At 42.0% G+C, this 21,201-nt stretch overlaps 1 long non-coding RNA gene across 1 annotated transcript; it reads left to right on the top strand.

The window, feature by feature from the left end:
- Positions 1-3,176: 3,176 nt before the first annotated feature.
- On the top strand, positions 3,177-10,507 carry LOC105733069 (uncharacterized). The gene is made up of 3 exons (XR_001111175.2): positions 3,177-4,983; positions 6,145-6,215; positions 8,091-10,507. It is a non-coding gene; the product is annotated as an uncharacterized LOC105733069 (long non-coding RNA).
- Positions 10,508-21,201: the final 10,694 nt, after the last annotated feature.

Raw genomic sequence — 21,201 nt, 5'->3', positions numbered from 1 at the left:
TTCGTGTGCATGTGTCCTTATAGTAGAACAATTTATAATCCTTTGGATTATATACCCAGTAATGGGATTGCTGGGTCAAATGGAATTTCTATTTCTAGGTCCTTGAGGAATCGCCACACTGTCTTCCACGATGGTTGAACTAATTTACACTCCCACCAACAGTGTAAAAGTGTTTCTATTTCTCCATATCCTCTCCAGCATCTGTTGTCTCCAGATTTTTTAATGATCGCCATTCTAACTGGCGTGAGATGGTATCTCAATATAGTTTTGATTTGCATTTCTCTAATGACCAGTGATGATCAGCACTTTTTTCATATGCTTGTTGGCCTCATGTATGTCTTCTTTTGTAAAGTATCTGTTCATATCCTTCGCCCATTTTTGAATGGGCTTGTTTGTTTTTTTCTTGTAAATCTGTTTTAGTTCGTTGTAAATTCTGGATATCAGCCCTTTGTCAGATGGGTAGGCTGCAAAAATTTTTTCCCATTCTGTTGGTTGCCGATTCACTCTATTGACTGTTTCTTTCGCCATGCAGAAGCTGTGGAATTTGATTAGGCCCCATTTGTCTATTTTGGCTTTTGTTGCCAATGCTTTTGGTGTTTTGGTAATGAAATCCTTGCCTACGCCTATGTCCTGAATGGTTTTACCTAGATTTTCTTCTAGGGTTTTTATGGTGTTAGGTCTTATGTTTAAGTCTTTAATCCACCTGGAGTTAATTTTAGTGTAAGATGTCAGGAAGGGGTCAAGTTTCTGCTTTCTGCATACGGCTAGCCAGTTTTCCCAATACCACTTATTAAACAGGGAATCCTTTCCCCATTGCTTGTTTTTATCAGGTTTGTCAAAGATCGGATGGTTGTAGATATATTGTGTTGCCTCCGAGGCCTCTGTTCTGTTCCATTGGTCTATATCTCTGTTTTGGTACCAATACCATGCTGTTTTGATTACCGTAGCCTCGTAGTATAGTTTGATATCCGGTAGTGTGATGCCTCCCGCTTTGTTCTTTTTGCTTAGAATTGACTTGGCTATGTGGGCTCTCTTTTGGTTCCATATGAAGTTTAAGGTGGTTTTTTCCAGTTCTGTGAAGAAGGTCATTGGTAGCTTGATGGGGATAGCGTTGAATCTGTAAATTACTTTGGGCAGTATGGCCATTTTCACGATATTGATTCTTCTTAACCATGAACATGGAATGTTTCTCCATCTGTTTGTGTCCTCTCTTATTTCGTTGAGCAGTGGTTTGTAGTTCTCCTTGAAGAGGTCCTTTACATTCCTTGTTAGTTGTATTCCTAGGTATTTTATTCTCTTTGTAGCAATTGTGAATGGCAGTTCGTTCTTGATTTGGCTCTCTTTAAGTCTGTTATTGGTGTATAGGAATGCTTGTGATTTCTGCACATTGATTTTGTATCCTGAGACTTTGCTGAAGTTGCTTATCAGTTTCAGGAGATTTTGGGCTGAGATGATGGGGTCTTCTAGATATACAATCATGTCGTCTGCAGATAGACAATTTGACTTCCTCCTTTCCTAATTGAATACCCTTTATTAAGTCTTTTTCTTTAAACTTTGGATGCAGAGTTGAATTAATTATATCTCATTAGTGCCCAGGTTCACTATTGTCCAACAATGAGAGCTCCTTGGTTTTAATTTTGCTCCGTCATCCTGTTTTCTGCCATTCTCCCCACACAAAGACCCAATCTGCTGTGTTTGCCACATCTTTAAATCCATATCCTGAGAAAATGGTGTAGTGCTTTGTATGTGGTATGTTTTTAATTTATATTTATGTCATCTTTTAATTTGTCATCTCTTTTACCTGGTGGGGGGCATGGAAGGCAATGAGAATAGCATGTTTACTGACCTAAAATGCTAATACTATATTTATTTATTTCATTTTTGAGACAGGGTCTTGCTCTGTCTGGATGTTGCCCAGGCTGGATGCAGTGGAGCGATCACTGCTCACTACAGCCTCGACCCCCCGGGCTAAAGTGATCTTCCTGCCTCAGCCTCCCCAGTAGTTGGGACTACAGGTCTGTGCCACCATGCCTGGCTAATTTTTTTTTTTTTTTTTTTTTGAGAGAGAGAGAGTCTCACTATGTTGCCCAGGCTGGTCTTGAACTCCTGGGCCGAAGCAATCTTCATGCCTCAGCCTCCCAAAGTGCTAGGATTTACAGGCATGAGCTACCACACCCAGCCTTTTCATTTATTTAGCTACTGCTTTTAGGCTTCAAGAGACACCTTAGTTTTGATTTTGGGTTTGTGGAACAATCCATTGTCTCACTTCTATCCACACTGTAATTTTAGAAAATTCAATTTATTTGTTTTTCTAGAGTAGAATTCTATTTGCAGGATGGAGGGGGGGCATGGCAAACAAAAAGATTTAAACCTTATCTCCTGATAGTGAAGTGACAAGGTAAGGAATATGACAAATGGACTTGTTATTTTGGGGGAGCCTCTTGGTGGTACAAGATAGTGTGGAGATGTCTTTGATATTTTATTTGCTTGTTGTTCCTTTGGGTGTGTTTAGCTTTCTTTCTCTGGGTACACCCTGTTCCCCACTCCCTGTTTGCTGTATTAGGATTCCTTGGGCTGCCTGGTCCATTCACACATAGTCACTTACTATCAGTTCTTCCTGTTTTGGTGTTTTCACAGCTACATGTCCCTTTTCGGATATCTTATGCCTATCACACTGGAGAAATGAACACATGTGTGGGCAAAACCTGCCAAACAAATATACAAGCATAAAGCCCAGCTAATGCTTCCGTTCTCACGTTTCCCTACCCTCACTGTGGTATTGACATAGTGCTTTTGTTCCTCCATTTTTTTTTTTTTTTTTTTTTTTTGAGACGGAGTTTCACTCTTGATACCCAGGCTGGAGCGCAATGGCGCGATCTCGGCTCACCGCAGTCTCCGCCTCCTGGGTTCAGGCAATTCTCCTGCCTCAGCCTCCTGAGTAGCTGGGATTACAGGCACGCGCCACCGTGCCCAGCTAATTTTTTGTATTAGTAGAGACGGGGTTTCACCATGTTGACCAGGATGGTCTCGATCTCTTGACCTCGTGATCCACCCGCCTCGGCCTCCCAAAGTGCTGGGATTACAGGCTTGAGCCACCGCGCCCGGCCTGTTCCTCCATTTTTTAAAACACCTTTGTGGCTGCATAGGAGGCGTATATGCTTGTGGGGTACATGAGATGTTTTGATACAGGCATGACATCATTGTTTCTCTAAATTTTTATTCTTCATATTTCTTTTTGATGAACATATTTAATCCAATCTGTATGAATACACACCCCTCATCCTGCCACAGCACCTATTGTTCGTAAAACAGTTGTCTAAACGGATGCCACAGTCGTCATGTTAAAGGTCTTTCTTCATCAGTACCAAGCCAGCGCTGGCTGCTGCAGAGCGATTTGTGTGGAGTCTTTCCTCCTGGGAGGCATCGCAGGACCAGATGGTGCTGGGAAGTGTTTGTGTCTTTAGCTTAACTGGGATCAAACATGAGAGAACGTAAAGTGAGAACATAATCTTGTCCCTTTCCATGCGTGTTACAGAAGCCCCTAGCTGCTTTGCTGCCTGTCTACGGACTGGACAGTGTCAGCGTAAACTTTCTGCTTTGTGTAACATGCATTTGTCTTTTGCTGAGCATAAAGTGCTGTTTTATGATTCTCCACTGTGGGATATAGACAGTATTCCTATTTTGCAGATGAGGAAATATGCTCGGAGGAGTTCAGTAACTTTTTTAAGGAGACCCAAAAGGAAGCCAGACATGACGATTTCTTCTCTCGCATTCTTTTTCTTTTTCTTTCTTTTCTTTTCTTTTTTTTTTTTTTGAGACAGAGTCTCACTCTGTTGCCCAGGCTGGAGTGCAGTCTCAGATTCCTCATCTTTAAAACGAGGCTTATTGCCAATCCTTTCCAGGATCATCACAGGCTTTCCAAAAAATATGTGATAAGGTGCCTAACAGGTGGTGACACAAGAGGATGTCTGAGCAAGTGTAGCTTTTATTTCAGATAGACTAATCATGGCCAGGGAGGAAGGAGAGGGGCCACGACCAGCAAAAAAGGAAGGAGAAGAGAGCCACCAAGGACAGATCCACAAACCTTCAGCTGAAAGCCTTTCAAGCCAGAGTGCAGAGACTCATATATTTGGAGTTTTAGGAATTCAATGGGGTACATATACCATAGATAATGTCAGGCTGCCGTAAGACCTGGAGGACCATCTAATAAACATATTTATACTTCTAGAGAGGGATATATTCCATTCATACTAAGGCCTAGAAATAGCCTTCTATCTGGACAGGTTTTGCTGCCAAAGGATTTACCAAAAATGTTTCAGTGTTCAGAGCTCTGGGATTTGGGACTGTAGGTGAGGGATTGTGGGCCTTATTGAGCTTCTGTGACGGCACCAAGCTGGGGATTGTGCCCACACGCTTTCATTTCATCCTTTCAACTTTATGAGCAAGAAGCAGACATCTAGAGATCTAGAAACATCTTTGCTTAGCATTTGCCTTGCAATCAACTTTAGAGGACCCCAGCGTTGGAGCAGTGGCCTCTGGCTTTCTGCCTATGGCTGTTGCCTGCAATTTAAAGTCCTAATGTTCATTTTGTTTGAAGAGGGATGGAGGAGGTGTTAGATGTATGGAATGTGTGTGTGTGTTTCAAGATGAACCCCACAGCATCAACAAACATCTCAATGAAGGCAGAAAGTTTGTATTTAACTTGTTGAAAATCCACTTAGCCATGAGCCTAATTTCCTGAAGAATAAATGTAAGGTGAGATGATATGTTTTGGATACCAGTAAGATCCATTACCTACTACGTTTATAGGGATAGAAATTGAACAAATGGCAACATTTCAAAATCTGCCAAAAAGAGCCCCAACTGATTGTTTTCATGTTTCTAATCTCCAACTTACAGAATTTCACAAAGAAACAAGCCTAAAGTTGCCTGAAGATAAGTCCTGGCTATGAATTAATGTTGAACAACATGAAAAGATTACAGGTACTTGGAAATAAACTTCTGAAGAATTCATCAGAATTTCAGATTATGCAAGTATTATGACAGTACTTGAGAATCTCAAAATCATTTCAACTATCAGTTTCCGTGGGATGTTATAATAATTTGCAGCTTCAGCCACAATGATTTTTTTTCTAACTCTACCTACACAATTATTCTGACTTTATGGGAAATAAATTACATTTATTTGGACATCTATACATGTCACACACATTAATAGGTATTTTGTTGATTCCAACCTATATACTTATATATTTCAAAATTGTAACCTCTTTAAGTTTGTCACTGTCACAAACTTGACTTCATGGTACTTTAAATATCCTCTCCCCAGCCAAAAAGCAGAAAATGTTATTTGTTAAAAGTCAGGGAAGTAGAAAAATAACTTTTTATAATACCTGTATCCAGTTAAGTAGATATGGCTGCTCTAGTGAGTTGAGAGGACTTGATTTTTCTTTTTTTCCTTTTTCCCCTTCCCCCTTCCCCCTTTCCCCTTTCTCTTTTCCCTTTTCCCTCCCCTCCAGTTCCCTTCCCTCCCCTCCCCTTCCTTTCTTTTCTTCATTCTTTCCTTCCTCTTTCTTGTTACTTTACACTTCAAAAGTAGATTTTAAAGTTTCTATATATAATAAATCACTGCTAATGTATTGCCTTTATCATATAGAATTCCTTAGGAACAACAATGACAATCGCAACAATTAGTTGAACCCAGGGCTTCTCCCAGGATTCCTGGTAACTAGGTTGTGACAGTAAAACTGGGACCAAGGATACCTATCTGACGTGTTTACTATGGACATGAACTCAACAACTCCACATGCTTGTAGTGGATGCCGTGGTGTGCAGCCCCCATCTTCCCTCCAGGACTCAGGCTTTAATTCCCCCAGTTGCCAGGAGTGCTGGCTTTTGTTGTCTCACAGATGAGTCTGTTTTTGAGAATCCCTCCCTTAGCAGAAGAAAGCTGCCCTGCCCAAGGTGATACCCCATCTGCAGTTTGGGGTTTGGAGGGCAGCGTGCATCCTGTGGCTGGCTGGCCCCTTGCCTTGTCTAGACAACTCTGACAGCAGTCCATGGGATTGCTAAAGCCTTTATTGCAACTGAATCATAATTCGATTTCTCCCCCTATGGAATCCTTTTTCTTTTACTTCCTTATAGGTACTGATCCTAAAAGCACCCCCAAATAAAAGTTCTGCATGTGAATCTCCACCTCAGACCTTGTTTCTCAGGTAAGCATAGTTAAAACCACTGGTGCTAGGAATGGTCCGAGGAAGGAGACTCTAAAATAGGATCTGGAGCTGGGTCACCAGCTGACCTGCCAGCAGGGAAGGCACCATCACTAGGGGTGGGTGGGTGGATTACCTACAGCCCCTGACAGGCTGTAACTATGCAATGGTTGCAACTTTCACTGTGGTGTAGCTGTTGGAAGGCCATGCATTGGTAGGTCTAGTATCTGAGGTATATAGAAGTTCAGGGGAAGTGGTAATTATAAGTGCAGTGGAATTGGATGGCTGTTACTGAGTGCTATAAAGTGAATTAGCGAAAGGGGATGAAAGGATACAATGATTAATCACCAATTTAAGGCTAAGTGTGAAAGCTGAGGGCCTATGGTAGTTTATAAAGAGATTCTCATCTCCTGCAGCCAGAAGCAGAAAAAAGCCAGGATCAAGCCTAGGACTTAATCATAAGGCCAGAGAAGTTTAAAATGTTCAACCCCATCAAGTGTGCTATGCCAAGGTCAGAACCCTGACTGGGAGGGAGCGAAATGCTGAGATTTGTGATATGTGAAATGCTGGGATAAGGATATGTGTCCCTGCACCAAAAATCTCAAAGCCTCAGATTCCCCTGAACCCTCTGGGCCTACTGCTCCCTATTTAAAGCTAGTGCTACCCTTGCTTGAAGTGTGCAGGAGCATTTTCTTGCAAGGCAGCATGTTCTTAACTCAGGGTTGATCCTAACTCCCTTCCTGGACACTAGGTCCATAAGTAGAACAGGGAACAGCAACTGCAGTCTCCTGGCCAAATTCAGCCTCCAGTCTATTTTGGTAAATAAAGTTTTATTGGAATACAACCACATTCATTCAGTGACACATTGCCTGTGGCTGCCTTCATGCTATAATGGGAGAATTGAGTAGTCACGACCAAGTCCATATGGCCCACAAAACCTAAAATGTTTACTATTGGGCTCTTTACAGGCAAAGTTTGCTGACCCCAGAACTATAGTCAAGTACAATAAAACTTAACAGGAGAAGTGCTGATTGTGATAAGGAAGGAAAAAATAGATACTAAAGAAGATGCAAGATTGAGCTGGCAAGTACTAGCAGGAGTGAAAGAATATATATGGGATGAATCCCAAAGGGTCTTAGTTAAGAAGGACACAATATATAGTTGGATACTGGAAACTTTATCTACATAGGTGCACCCCCTGAGATAGAGAATTTAGCATTCTGCCTGGTTGACTCTTGAGGTCTCTTGGTTGACTCTTTTCTTTCTTAGAAATGCAATGATCAACCATGTGGAGGAGATATGTGATAAATGCTTTAGCAGATGATGAAGAGACTGAAAGGCTCAGAGAAGCAGGAATGCTATGATGGATACGCAGTCAGCTCTCTGTATCTGTGGGTTCAACCAACCAGGGATTGAAAATATTCAGTATTTGGGGAAAATGTAGCATCCCATACTGAACATATACAGACATTTTTCCTTGTCATGATTCCCTAGTCAATACAGTATAGTAACTATTTACATAGCAATCACATGGTATCAGGTATTATAAGTAATCTAGAGGAGATTTAAAGTATATGGGAGGTTGTGTGTAGGTTATATGCAAATCCTAGGCCATTTTATATCACAGACTTGAGTATCTACAGATTTTGGTATCCAAGGGAGGTTCTGGAACCAATCCTTTATGGATACTGAGGGACGACTGTACACTGGTTCTCCCTATCCATGGTTTTGCTTTCCACAGTTTGGTTATCCTCCGTCAACTATGGGCTGAAAATGTTAAATAAAAGATTCCAGAAAGAAACAATTCATAAGTTTTAAATTGCACCTTGTTTGAGTAGTGTGATGAAGTCTTGCACTGTTTCACTCTGTCTCCCCCAGGATGTGAATCGTCCCTTTGTCCAGTGGATACACACCGTCTACGCCTCTTCACTGTCTACACTTCCCTCCACCATCTACACTTCCCTCCAGTTAGCCTCTTCACCATCTCAGTGATCAGATTGACCATCGAGGTATCGCAGTGCTTGTGTTCAAGACACCCTCATTTTTCCTAATAATGGCTCCAAAGCACAAGAGGGGTGATGCTGGCGATTCAAATATGGCAAAGGGAAGCTGTAAAATGCTTCCTTAAAGTGAAAAGGTAAAAGTTCTTAAGGAAAAAAAAATTGTATGCTGAGGTTGCTAAGATGGTAAGAACAAATTTTTTACCTGTGAAATTGTGAAGGACAAAAAAATGTGTGCTGGTTTTGCTGTTGTACCTCCAACTACAAAAGTACAACAGTACATGTCTAGGAAAAAACATCATGTATATGGGGTTTGGTACTATTCACAGTTTCATGCATCCACCTGTGGGTGGTCTTGGAATGTGTTTCCCACAGATAGTGGGGGCCTGCTGTACTTTGTAAGACCAAACAATCCACCAGTTCACTGTGTTTACATGGGCGCCCAGAAGGCAGACCACTTACCAAAGCTGTAAGGAATGAGCTGGTGAGAGGGGCTATGTGTCAATGAGAAACTCAATGGTGGCTGTCCCTCTAGAGGAGGGCTGATACTGTAGACCGTGCTGTTATAGAACTGGGATCTCTAAAAGCAATGGGGATGGTAAGATCCCAGATTGATAGAAGCTGAGGGGCAGAACATCGGTAGTAGAGCAAGAAGGGTGCCATTATTATCACGAATGGAAAGGTTGGCAGCCTGGTTGGGCCTCACCCACAGAGAGCTATGGAGATGGTTACTAGACCACAGTGTGATTAAGGGCAAGATGCAGGGGCAGATAAGAATAACGCCAACACTTCACTGAAGAGTCATGGTCAATTTCCAGATCTGAGGCTGTCCTTTGACCCAGAACCTGTTGACTGGAGAGGCTGGTTTGAGGAAGGAGCCTGCTATACTGTGGCAAGTGCATATGATAACAATTCCCCCAGTCTTTACTCAAAGGGATCCCTGGCCATTTACTTGGGTAACAGTTCAGTGGGAAAAAGGGCAATCCTAGGTATTTTGAGGACTCTTGGGCATGGTCCAAACTCCACTGATATTCAGGAAGTTTTGTTTCATCCAGGCCCCTTGCAGAAGTAGGAGTTTATGAGGAGTAAGAAATAAGAAGTCCAGACCCAGTCTGGTGGTCATTTGTTCAGTCCCTGGATGTACAATTGAAATCCATTGTAGTCAGCAGAATCTTCTCATTAGTTCCTTCGTTTGTAGGGACAACCAGTATGGTCTGTAGTGAAGAGGGCTACACAGAAGCCTCTGAAACTTTCTTACCATGGCCTAGAGAATAAATAAAAAACAATCGCACATCCAGGGGAATGCCCAGGAAATCTGCCTCTCTAAACATGCTCAATACTACAAGGGTAGTGGTCCCCATTATGTCCCCATTTAATCATCATTCTGTCCCCCTTCAAAATCAAAGGTCCTGATGATTGAGAGTGGGTCTCCATGAAGTTAACTAATTACTTAATATATCTATTACCACTACCAAATGTCCAGCTAGCCAGCAACAGAAGCCAACACCGAGCTCTTCAACAAACACAGTCCCTTGAGGAGACTAGCCAGCCACTTGTTAGCAGTTCGATCACATCGGATCCCTTTCAATCTGGAAATGGCAGTAATTTATTTGGACTGGAACTGAACACATATTCCAGAGATGGCTTTACCTTTTCTACCCACAGAGACTTAGGCAGCATGACCACCTGCAGGCTTACATGATTATTTGATAAACTGACACGGAATCCTGCAAAATGTGACCGTGAACTACGGGTCCCCATTTTATAGCAAAGGAAGAACAACAATGGACATAGGATGATAAGATCTACTGGTCTCATCACATAACACCATCCAGAAACTGCCTGTCTGCTAGAGTTTTTTGAAAGCCAGCTAAGGTGCTAGCCTGGAGATGATATATTATAAGGACAGGGTGGCATTGAACCAATACCCATTCTATAGTGCTACATTCCCAATGGGTGAGATTGAAGGGCCCAGAAAACAATGATTGGGGCCCGGTGTGGTGGCTCATGCCTATAATCCCAGCACTTGTGGAGGCCAAGGCAAGTGGATCACTTGAGGCCAGGAGTTTGAGACCAGTCTGGCCAACATGGTGAAACCCCATCTCTACAAAAAATACAAAAATTAGCTGGGCATGGTGGAGTGTGCCTGTAGTCCCAGCTACTCCAGAGGCCGAGGCAGAGAATCTTTTGAACCGGGAGGCAGAGGTTGCAGTGAGCCAAGATTGCACCATTGCACTCTAGCCTGTGTGACAGAGTGAGATTCTGTCTCAAAAAAAAAAAAAAAAAAAGAAAAGAAAAGAAAAGAATGATTGGAAGTAGGTCTGGTTCCACTACCATTACTCCCAATGACCTGTTTGAGGAATTTGTGCTTTCTTGGAAAAAGACATTTAGTCCCTCCTGGGTCCTTATCTCCAAGGGGACAATGCTGCTACAGGGAACACAGCAAGAATTCCATTACACTTTAAGCTATAGCTGCTGTCTAGTTGCGACCACAGCCATCCAGGTGACTCACTAGGTTGTCTCTTTGTACCCCCTTGCCAGATCTTGATGGTAAATTGGCAAGTGCAGTAGCCATGGCTGGAACTTGGTTATGCCACCAAGCCACGCTTTCATGGTGACCCAGGGCTCAGGGTCCCCTGGGATGAAAGTCATGATCACCCCACCAGGTAAGCCACCCAGACCACAGCAGTGCTGTTTAAAAGTGTAATAGCAGAGAAGGGAGATCATAACACCAGCTGGAGTCACTGAAAGGGGTGAGATTTGTCCCAATAACCTTCCTCTTACCAGTTTCCAAAGAAAAAGAGATCATTGGGAATCCTATGGAGCTAATCTCAGAGGGGATGAAGTTACTACATGAAGGAGTGAGGCTAAGGTGGGGACTGCAATGCGAGGGGAGATACACTCCCAACATGTCTCCTTCAGGATCAAAGCATTCATTTTCAGGCAGTCAGAAGAATTGGCTTCTGATTCCTGCAAACGGGTCCTGCAAGGATACTCATTCGTGAGTCCCTCTTGAGATTGACTCTTGGCCAAAAGGAGTTACTTTGTCCAATATTTATTTCCATTGGCATTGGGTTTATGTGAGAATACCATGGCCTGGCCCCCTTGCCTAGATTAAGAAAGCTCTGAAGGGCCTTTCTGCTCTGGTCTTCTCATGGTATCTGCTGAGGCCTCTTGCAACACATCACAGTTCTCTTCTCCATGTGCCCAATCCTGCCTTCCTCACCCCTCCCAGGTGATGCTTCTGAGAACATTCCTCAATGAAGCTCCTGCATGTAACCTTCTGTCTCAGATTCTGGTTCCCGGGAGCCTGTCCTGAGAGTGTGCCCTGCTTTGAGCATCTTATAAATGCCTTCATTTTCCTAATTGTTATAATTCTGGGGATAAAAACAAACCAGTGATTAAGTATAATAGTTTGCCCCTCACAAACTGAAAATTAGAATATTCAGTAGTTTCTTTCAGCTGAAAATATTTTGCCGGCCCAGAAGGGCTTCGTTTCTTTGGGAAGTCAACTCCACATAGCATCTTCCGTTTAATGAGCTTTTGGCATTTCAATCACTTATTTTTAATCAAGTTCTAATCCACTGTTTAGTTAGATGTTTCCAAAGTATTTTTACAATGTAGCATGTTTTTAAAATTAGATCTCCATCTGTCATTATATGGAATGTGTGTGGGCATTAGTGAATGGACTTATTTTTACCCTCTGAAGGCTATTAGCTTGCTTAACTGTATCCCTGGAAAAAAAGTGTCATGACAAGTGATCTTTTCTTCCCTTTATTCACAATTAATTTTGCTTTGTTTTGTGATCCACAGCTTCAGATTTTCAAAAAACCAAATGAGCACCTTAACCTATTTAAAGAGGGAGCACAGAAAATTATTCTGCAGAATTTACATTCTCTTTCCATCTTCAAATTATTTCATTGCCACAGCAAAGATGTGTTTACTGAGCATATCACAGACCTCTTGATTCACCAAATTTCTTAGATTGATAGTTTTGATGCTCCTTCTATTAATATTTTAAATTGGTGATAGTGTAAGTTGCCAAAAAATGTAGAAGGTGATTAATCTTTTAATCATCAATTTCAAAACTAATCAGATAATATTGGAGTGATTCCACTTCAAATACAGATCAGAAATCTGCATATAGCATATGGAGTAGGATTTCCTCACAGATTTTTTTTTTTTACAGTTGTCTATTCCATATCTTTCTAGTCCTGGCATGTATGGAATTTCATTTTTTACAGGTTTTGATGTACTCATAAGCATAATTTTTAGGGTTTTTAAAATTATGGAATGTTCCAAACATGCAGAAAGTAGAGAGAATAGGATAATGAACCTTCATGAACTCAGCTTCAACAGCTGTCAACAATTTGCAATGCTTGTTTCATCTACTCATCTCCACCTCCTCCCTCTCACCACATACATAAACACACACACACACACACACATACACACACACTTTTTATCCTGGAATATTTGAAGCAAATACTAGATATCATATTATTTTATTTGTAAATTCTTTACATGCATTTAAGCATTAAGACAAAAAATAACCACCTAGGTATTATCATACCAAATAAATAACAAAAATATCAAAAGTATTCTAATATCCATTCATATTCAAATGTCTTTAATTGTCTTAAATAGTTCTTTTACAGTTGGTCTATTGGAATAATATTAATAATAATATCTCTTAGCTATTGTAGTCTACATTGTCCCTCCTCTTCGCTCCTTAATTGTTTTCATGCCATTGAATTTGTTAGAAAAATCACATTATCCTTTAGATCTACATTCTAGATTTGCTTAATTGTTTCTCTGTGATGTTTTTAACTTGTTCCTCTGTTTTTTTCTATTTTTATCTATAAACTGATAGTTAGGTCTGAGCCTTGAAATGATTAAGGTTAAAATGCTTTTTGGGTTATAATATTTCTGATGCTATGCACTTCCTGTGAAATCACACCATGGACTCATGACGTCTGTTTGCTCCACTTTGGTAATGTCAGGAATCAGTCCAGGTGATGTCAGAAGGTTCCATCTTCTAAAAGTCTCCCACAAGTGTTTCATCTGTGTTTTTCACATTCACTGACAACCATTGCCAGATCCAGCATTTCACGAGGGATTGAAATGGCAATTTTCTTAATCTGTCCTTCCTTCTGCATTAGTTACCCATAATTCTTCTATAAAAACTTATCCTCATTAAGTATTTGGCTGCCCTGAATTACAGTTTGTACAAGAAAGACAGGATAAATTCTTGATTCTTTCTATACATTTATCAGTTTTCAGAGTAATGAGTTGGTGTTCTTATAAATAAATTTTTTAACAAATATCATTATGATCTCATTGATTTTTATGTTTGATGATTGAACTGAGAGTGATTATTATTTTTTTAGGTAGTCACATTTTGTCATTTGGATCTTTTTCAAGTTGGCTTCCGTTTGACATGACCTCTCAAGATGTCCCAGGCTTATCTAGTACATTTCAGATTCCATATAGATTCCCAAAAGGCGACTTACTGACCCAAAAAGAATAACTATTTTTATGGTAGTTTGATGTAGTGGAAAGAGTATGGTCTTTGGATGTAGGTAGATCAGCTCCATTGCTTATGAGCCCTGGGGTTTAGAAAAGGCTTAACCTTTCAATATGTTGATAATAGGAATCCCTATTAGTAAGAGAAAGGTAATAACAGAAAATTATTTTACTACAGTGTAAGTGAAAAAAGCAGAATTCACAATGATAAAAAATGCATAGAGAAACTATTGTGATCAAATATGCTCCAATGTTAATGATGGCATCATTTGACAGTGGGGCTACAGGTTATGTTTCTCTTTTTCATGACTTACACTGTATTTTTCTACATAACATAGAATAGAAAAAAAAAAAGATATGTTTGTTCAAAGAAAAATAAGCCTCTACTGCAAATCCTATAGTGTTGATTAAAATTCATTTAAGATATGATTCATGAAATACATCTTTTGTATCTCTCATGGTCAATTTAATCCACTTGTCCTTTAACAAAATTTAATGCAAATTCTGTAATAAAGAAAAATATTGACGTAAGTATACTCTGCCATCTGCTTCCTTTCTCTATGCCATGCTGTATTGATTTCAATAGACCAGGTCAAAGCTGAGTGTTTCCTGCTTTCAAGGCTGACCTCTGACGGCCTCCTACTGTTTTACCTCCTTACTCCCTGGGGAGAGCCACTAAGTTCTTAGTTGACAGATGAAGGCAGGATAAAATAAAATCTCCATTTGACATGCTTATAAATCAGTTTTCCTAAGGGACAGGATCATTGGTGTTGGGTGCTCATTGAAAATAGTCTTATTGATCAGAAAACTAAGCCAATTGGTTCTTCATTCACCTGAGGATTCAGATTGACTAGTCAAAGATGAATTCATCTTGTAATCTTTAAAAAATATGGCAAATGATTTAAAAAAAAACTTTTGTGGAAGAAGTCTGCAGAAGTTTCTAATCTAAGATTCAATCTGATTTTCAGAAATGATATTTTGATCTTGAAGTTGAGGGTCATAATTTCCTCTTTAAAATTGACATTAAAATTCAACACACATTTGGAGTACAGGGAGGGCGATGATCACAGACAAGTTTTTCTTTATAATTTTTTTCTATTTGAATATATCTTATTTCAAAAGAGAATTCTTGATTTTAATTTTGGATACAATGTAGGCTAAGTCCATCATTATGGCATCTTGACTATGGTGGCCTGCTCGATTAATTATGAATAATAAATTGCCTTTGACAGGTCTGCAGGTAGCTGTGTAAGAGGCAGCAAGGAAAGCAAAGGGTCCTTGTAATTGAAAACAACTGGTAAGGGCTGTTTTCTTTTTCTTTTCCTTGATGTTCTTCCTAATCGATGTGCTAATTTGGGTATGAACCTACAGATGAGTCAAACCAAAGCATTCAGCATCGAGAGCACTGTCACTAAAAGTGAAGCCTCATTCAACAACACGTCCTTATTGAGCACTTGCAGGTACTCCGCTGAATGTTAGAAATACATTGATGATGAATGATAGACTGGATAAGGAAAATGTGGCACATATACACCATGGAATACTATGCAGCCATAAAAAAGGATGAGTTCATGTCCTTTGAAGGGACATGGGTGAAGCTGGAAACCATTATTCTTAGCAAACTAACACAAGAAAAGAAAACCAAACACTGCATGTTCTCACTCACAAGTGGGAGTTGAAAAATGAGAACACGTGGACACAGGAAGGGAAACATCACACACTGGAACCTGTTGGGGGGTGGTGGGGGGCCTAGAGGAGGGATAGCATTAGGAGAAATACCTAATGTAGATAACGGGTTGATGAGTGCAGCAACCCACCATGGCAAGTGTATACCTGTGTAACAAAGCTGCATGTTCTGCACACGTATCTTAGAATTTAAAGTACAATAATAATAATACAAGAAATACACTGATAATGGAGACATAGCACTGGTTCACAAGGCCCTTATAGCCTAGGCAGCAGGATGGGACATATGCACTTTGGTAGGTAAGAGAATAGCAGAGGCTTCACCGAGTATGATGTGGAATGTGGGATGCATGACGGTGGGGAGCCATTCCTATGGATGGTGTATTAGTCAGGGTTCCCAGAGAAACAGAATCAACAGTGTCTTTCTCTCTCTCTCGTACTCTTTCTTGCTCTCTCTCTTCCTCTTTCTCTCTTGAGATTTATTTTTAGAAGTTAACTTATGCAACTGTGGAGCTGGCAAGTCTAACAACTGCAGGGCAGGTCAGCAGGCTGGAGACCCAGGGAAGAGTCGATGCTGCGGTCTCTAGTCTGAAGGCAGTGCAGAGGCAGAATTCCCTCTTTCTCGGAGGGTCTCAGATTTTTTCTCTTAAGTCCTTCAACTGACTGGTGAGGACATCCACATTAGGGAGGGTACGTCTGCTTTCCTCACAGTCTACTGACGCAAAAATTTATCTCATCTAGACACTGCCTTCACAGCAACATCTAGGCTGATGTTTGATCATGCATCTGGGCACCGTAGCACAGCCAAGCTGGCACATAAAATGAATTATCACAGATGGGGAGAGGCTTCATGGGGGAAAGCTGGTTAGGAGACATAACAGTACTCAAAGAAGCCTGAAAACAGGTCTTTAGCTGCTCCCAAAGTATCCAAATTTATGGCCCATCAGAAATTAGGAAGCCATCCAGTGGAAAGATCTTTTCCCCAGCAACATGTACTTGAGTATGTGCCACGTATGAACAGAAGACCGAGCTCCCACCAGAGGATCCAAGGAATGTGATTGGTTTAGTCCTGGCCTCACCATTTCCCTTCAAAATGCCAGCTTATTTCTCTGCATATTTACCTTATTATTTTTTTCATTATCCTCTGCAGATTTATAATTTTCTATTGGTTCTTTTTTGTTTTTTTAAGATGGAGTGCAGTGGCGTAATCTCAGCTCAATGCAACCTCTGCCTCCTGAGTTCAAGCGATTCTCCTGCCTCAGCCTCCCGAGTAGCTGGGATTACAGGTGTGCGCCACGACGCCTGGCTAATTTTTTGTATTTTTAGTAGAGATGAGGTTTCACCATGTTGGTCAGGCTGGTCTCAAACTGCTGACCTCAGGTGATCCACCCATCTCGGCCTCCCAAAGTGTTGGGATTCCAGGTGTGAGCCACTGAGCCTGGCTCAATTGGTTCTTTCCTTTCTTTCCCTTTTTATTTTTATTTTTTAAGAGATAGGTCTTGCTTTGTCACCCAGGCTAGAGTACAGTGGTGACATCACTGCTCACTGCAGACTCGACCCCCGTGGGTTCAAGCGGGGGTTTCCCAGTTGCTGGGACTGCAGGTCTGTGTCACCAAGCCTGGCTACTTTTTTTTTTTTTTTTTTTTTAAGAGAGAGAGTCTCACTATGTTGCCCAGGCTGGTCTTGAACTCCTGGGCTCAAGCAATCCTCTGGCCTCAGCCTTCCAATGTGCTGGGATTACAGGTGTGAACTACTACACCTGGACCCTTTTCCCTTTCAAAAATATAAACAAAATAAAAATAAAAAATAAGCATTTTATCTATTTAAACATCAATATTTTAAATATTTTAATTACATACTGTTTGCTTCTTGAATATGTAATCCATTCCTATGGCATAAACTCAAGATTCAAAAAGGTATACAGTGAAAGTAATTCTCTTTCTTACTCCTGACTTCAAGCCACCTGAAGTGTTTCCCCAGAGGCAGCAACTATGACCAGATTGTTGGTTTTGTTTTAGAGACATTCTATGATATATAAACAACTGAGTATAAATACTCAAAAAAAAGTACAATAACACCTTGATTTTTTTTTCACTTAAAATATTTTGAAGATTGTTTCACTTGAATTTAGTTAAAGCTGCCTTATTTTTTATGGCTACATAATATTGCATTGTGCAAATATACTACAATTTATTTAGTTGGTCCTCATCTGGATTTTTCCAGGCTTTTGCTAATAAGACAATAAGGACATAAATATCCTTGAACACACACTTTCTCCCAGCAACCCCATTTTTTAGAATACATTCCTAGAAGTAGAATTGCTAGATCAAAGGGGATGTACATTTGAGATTTTTACATATTGGCAAATTGTCCTCTTTAGAGGCCATGCCAGTTAACACACCTACCACTGATTATTTTCAGCTCCAACTTGCAAATTTAAAAATGCGACATCACGTGGCATTTTTTCCCAAAGATTTTGGCTGACTCATTCTCTCCTTTTCCCTCATGCCCCTGGTGGCCGATCACAAGGATTTGGAAGTCAGCTGCCTGGGAATAGTGTGAGGAAAGAGAACAAAGTGAAGGCAACTTGTCCATAGAGGCACTGACCCCAGAGACTCGCCTTAATGACTACCTGGATCTGGTTTAAGTACAAAACTGTGGGTGTTCTCTTGATGACTTGCCCATGTTCACACAGCTCATACATAGGTGTCAGGAGTAGGACTTGAACTCTGCTCCAGAGTGTGCTTGTGACCCTGGAGGTCGTAGATTTGTAAGCATGCCTGCATGTGCCTCGTTTACAGCAGCCGGCACACAGCATGTACTCAGCAGCGTCACTTACGGTCATCCTCACTCATTAGGAGGCCAGTGTGGAATGAGTGAGGCAGGAGGTGCTGGAGGGGATTCACAGTCTGGATGTTGCTGGGGCTGGGGGGCTGAGTATCAGAGACGGCTTGGATGACCTCCCCAGTCTCTCCACAATGGAACTCAAACAGCTCCAACTAGGAAGCTGTGGTTGAGTCATGGGGGCACATGAGCATTTTTCTTAATTGAGCAGGAGCTAATGAGAGCTGTATTTCTTTAAATCTGCCCATTGGATGAGAACAAACATTAATGACCACTGAGCTGGAAAGGCCAGATACAATTTATCAAATGAGAGAGCATCTTCCCCCATCAGTTATAAAACAGTGTGCAGAGGACCGGCGCAGGCTTTCCAACAGTGAAAGTCCATCAGCAGCTACGGTGTTAAATGCAAAGCGAAGGACCCAGTCCATAAACTGGCAGCTGTGTGTGAAGCAATTAGATGTGGCACTGCCCCTGCAGCCATGTTCCAGCAGCCGCCTCTGTTGGAGCTTTCAAGGCTCAGCAACTTGTAGGATGACAGAGGAATAATAATGTGCTGGTTTTATTTGCAGACACAAAGTAGGCTGCATTGGGGGAGCTCCTCTCTCTCATTGCAGGAAGATTCAGAAGCCATCCTCACCTGGGTCCTGAGGGATGGGCAGAGCTAAGCTCTCCCTGGGTGGCACCTCTGGCCAGCTCCCTCTGCCAAAACAGACTCCATAATCTGCTGATGGTGAAAATGAAGGATATTGGGCACACCTGGTGGGAAACCCAGACTCCAGCGGAAGCAAGGTGGTCTGGCTGGCTTCTCCTACTTTTTTTTTTTTTTTTTTTTTAAAGAGAAGCCATCTCACTATGTTGCTTAGGCTGGCCTCAAACTTCTAGGCCCAAGCGATCCTCCTTCCTCAGCCTCCCAAGGAGCTGGGACTACAGGCACTTTCCCAGCTTCCTTGTTTTTAATGATGCACACAATCTACCATTTCCTGTTTTACATCTCCCATTCCACCAAGTGCCCAGTTATTTTACTCTAGCTTGGTAGCCCAGAGAGTATCCCTAAGTCACTGGGGCTCAGTGAGGTTGGTGGTTATTTGAATAGGTTTCTGAGATGGTATAGTTAGCTTGGTTAATTCCTTCCCTTAACTGCCCATAATTTGAGGTATTAATTATATTGACATTAGCCCAGGAAAGAACTGGTTAGGGTAATGTCTGGGCATGGAGAAAGAATGAAGGCAGAATATTATGGGGTTTCTCCTTCTCCTTTTTCTGACTATCTCCTTTGAGAGCTTGGAGGGTGAGTGAGTCCCATCGACCTGCTTGGCCCTGGGTGTGTGGTGTGGGTGTGTCTGCGTGGGGGGCACCTTCTCATCAGGAGTGAGCCTGCCTGCCCTGCCTATTCCATGCTCTTGGCCAAGGGGACACTGCCATCCCTGCCCCAAGGCCTCTGTGAGATCCTGCTCTACTCCACATCCTGAAAGCTGCTTACCTTCAGGGTCCTAATGGTGCCAAGCATTCTCTGAGGTTTCTGGGAAGAGTGGGCTGGAAAGAGGTGAGAGGCTCCTCTGTTACCCAGGCACCGGGAGCTTGGTTGCCTGTGTGGTGATGCAGCATTGCTCAGTGGTTGAGTTGACCATCTCTCCTAGAATCTTGGCTCCACCTCTCACTGTGTGTCTTTGGGGGACCTACTTAACCTCTCTGTGCCTTGGTTTCCATATCTGCAAAATATGGATAATAGTAGTACCTACTATTATTATGTTGTGAAAATTAAGTGATAGCATGTATGTAAAGAGATTAGAAAGGTGCCTTCAGTGCCTTCCATAGAGGGAGACCCCATCTCCCGCCACCATAACTGCCCATGCTCTTTTTTTTTCCTTTTTCTTTGCGACGGAGTTTTGCTCTTATTGCCCAGGCTCACTGCAACCTCCACCTCCCAGATTCAAATGATTCTCCTGCCTTAGCCTCCTGAGTAGCTGGGATTTACAGGCGCCTGCCACCACGCTCAGCTAATTTTTGTATTTGTAGTAGAAATGGGGTTTCACCATGTTGGCCAGGATGGTCTCAAACTCCTGACCTTGTGATCTGCCCGCCTCGGCCTCCCAAAATGCTGGGAGCCACCGCACCCAGACTTATCTCATGCTCTTATCTGACTTCTTTCTAGGGCTTAAATCTGGCCTGGGTGAGATGGGCTGGGGCAGGGAGGAAGGGGAAGGACAGCTGCCAGGTCGTCTCAGGCTCAGCCTCCTTTCTTCCCCTTGCACACATCATTTCCTTCTCCTCATTCTGACACCAAAACCATTGATCAGTTCCCAAGCCTATCACTGCATAGACCTGGGTGCCCACAGGGGTCACCGCTCTGCAAACTGCATGTAGGAATCCAGCTGGGTCTTGCTGGGCCCCTCTGAACTGTCCTTGCAGGTCCATTTTGCATCCATTGCAGCCTTTTGGGGCTTTCTTGCCCACTAAAGCCATCCTGTCATCTAAAGTCAGTACCTCACGTTCGAATTTCTCTCCCAAGTGTGTGTCATGATCAGCAAAATGACTCCCATGCATTTGCAGATATTCTCAGTGCTACAGTCAGTTTTCTGCAGGACATTGTCAGGCCCAGTCCAATATTTATCAACTATGCCTCAAATGACTGTTTCCTTCCACAAGACCTGTGTGTGGGCAACACCAGTTTCCCCCTCAGTGTTGGTGCACGATGGTGCTTGCAGCAGCAGAGCTCTGGAATCTCCTTCTCTTTAGGGGACCGTGGGCACTTTTGTCTTCTCTGTGCTCTATTTTGTCCCTGGGCGTTTTCTAGTCCTGCCCTGGTAGATAGAGCTGAGGACTATGGCTTTTAGCCATTATTTATGGGAGGTGGATGTCAGTTATAATAATTTACTTTTTTATTAAGCAAGCATGGTTCTCTTCTGTTTCGTCTTCATATGAGATGCCCTTCC

This window comes from Aotus nancymaae, unplaced genomic scaffold, assembly GCF_030222135.1.
Source record: "Aotus nancymaae isolate 86718 unplaced genomic scaffold, 86718_ANA_hifiasm-v0.15.2.pri h1tg000014l, whole genome shotgun sequence".
Classification (NCBI taxonomy): Eukaryota; Metazoa; Chordata; class Mammalia; order Primates; family Aotidae; genus Aotus; species Aotus nancymaae.
This window is presented reverse-complemented; position numbering and strand designations above follow the sequence as displayed.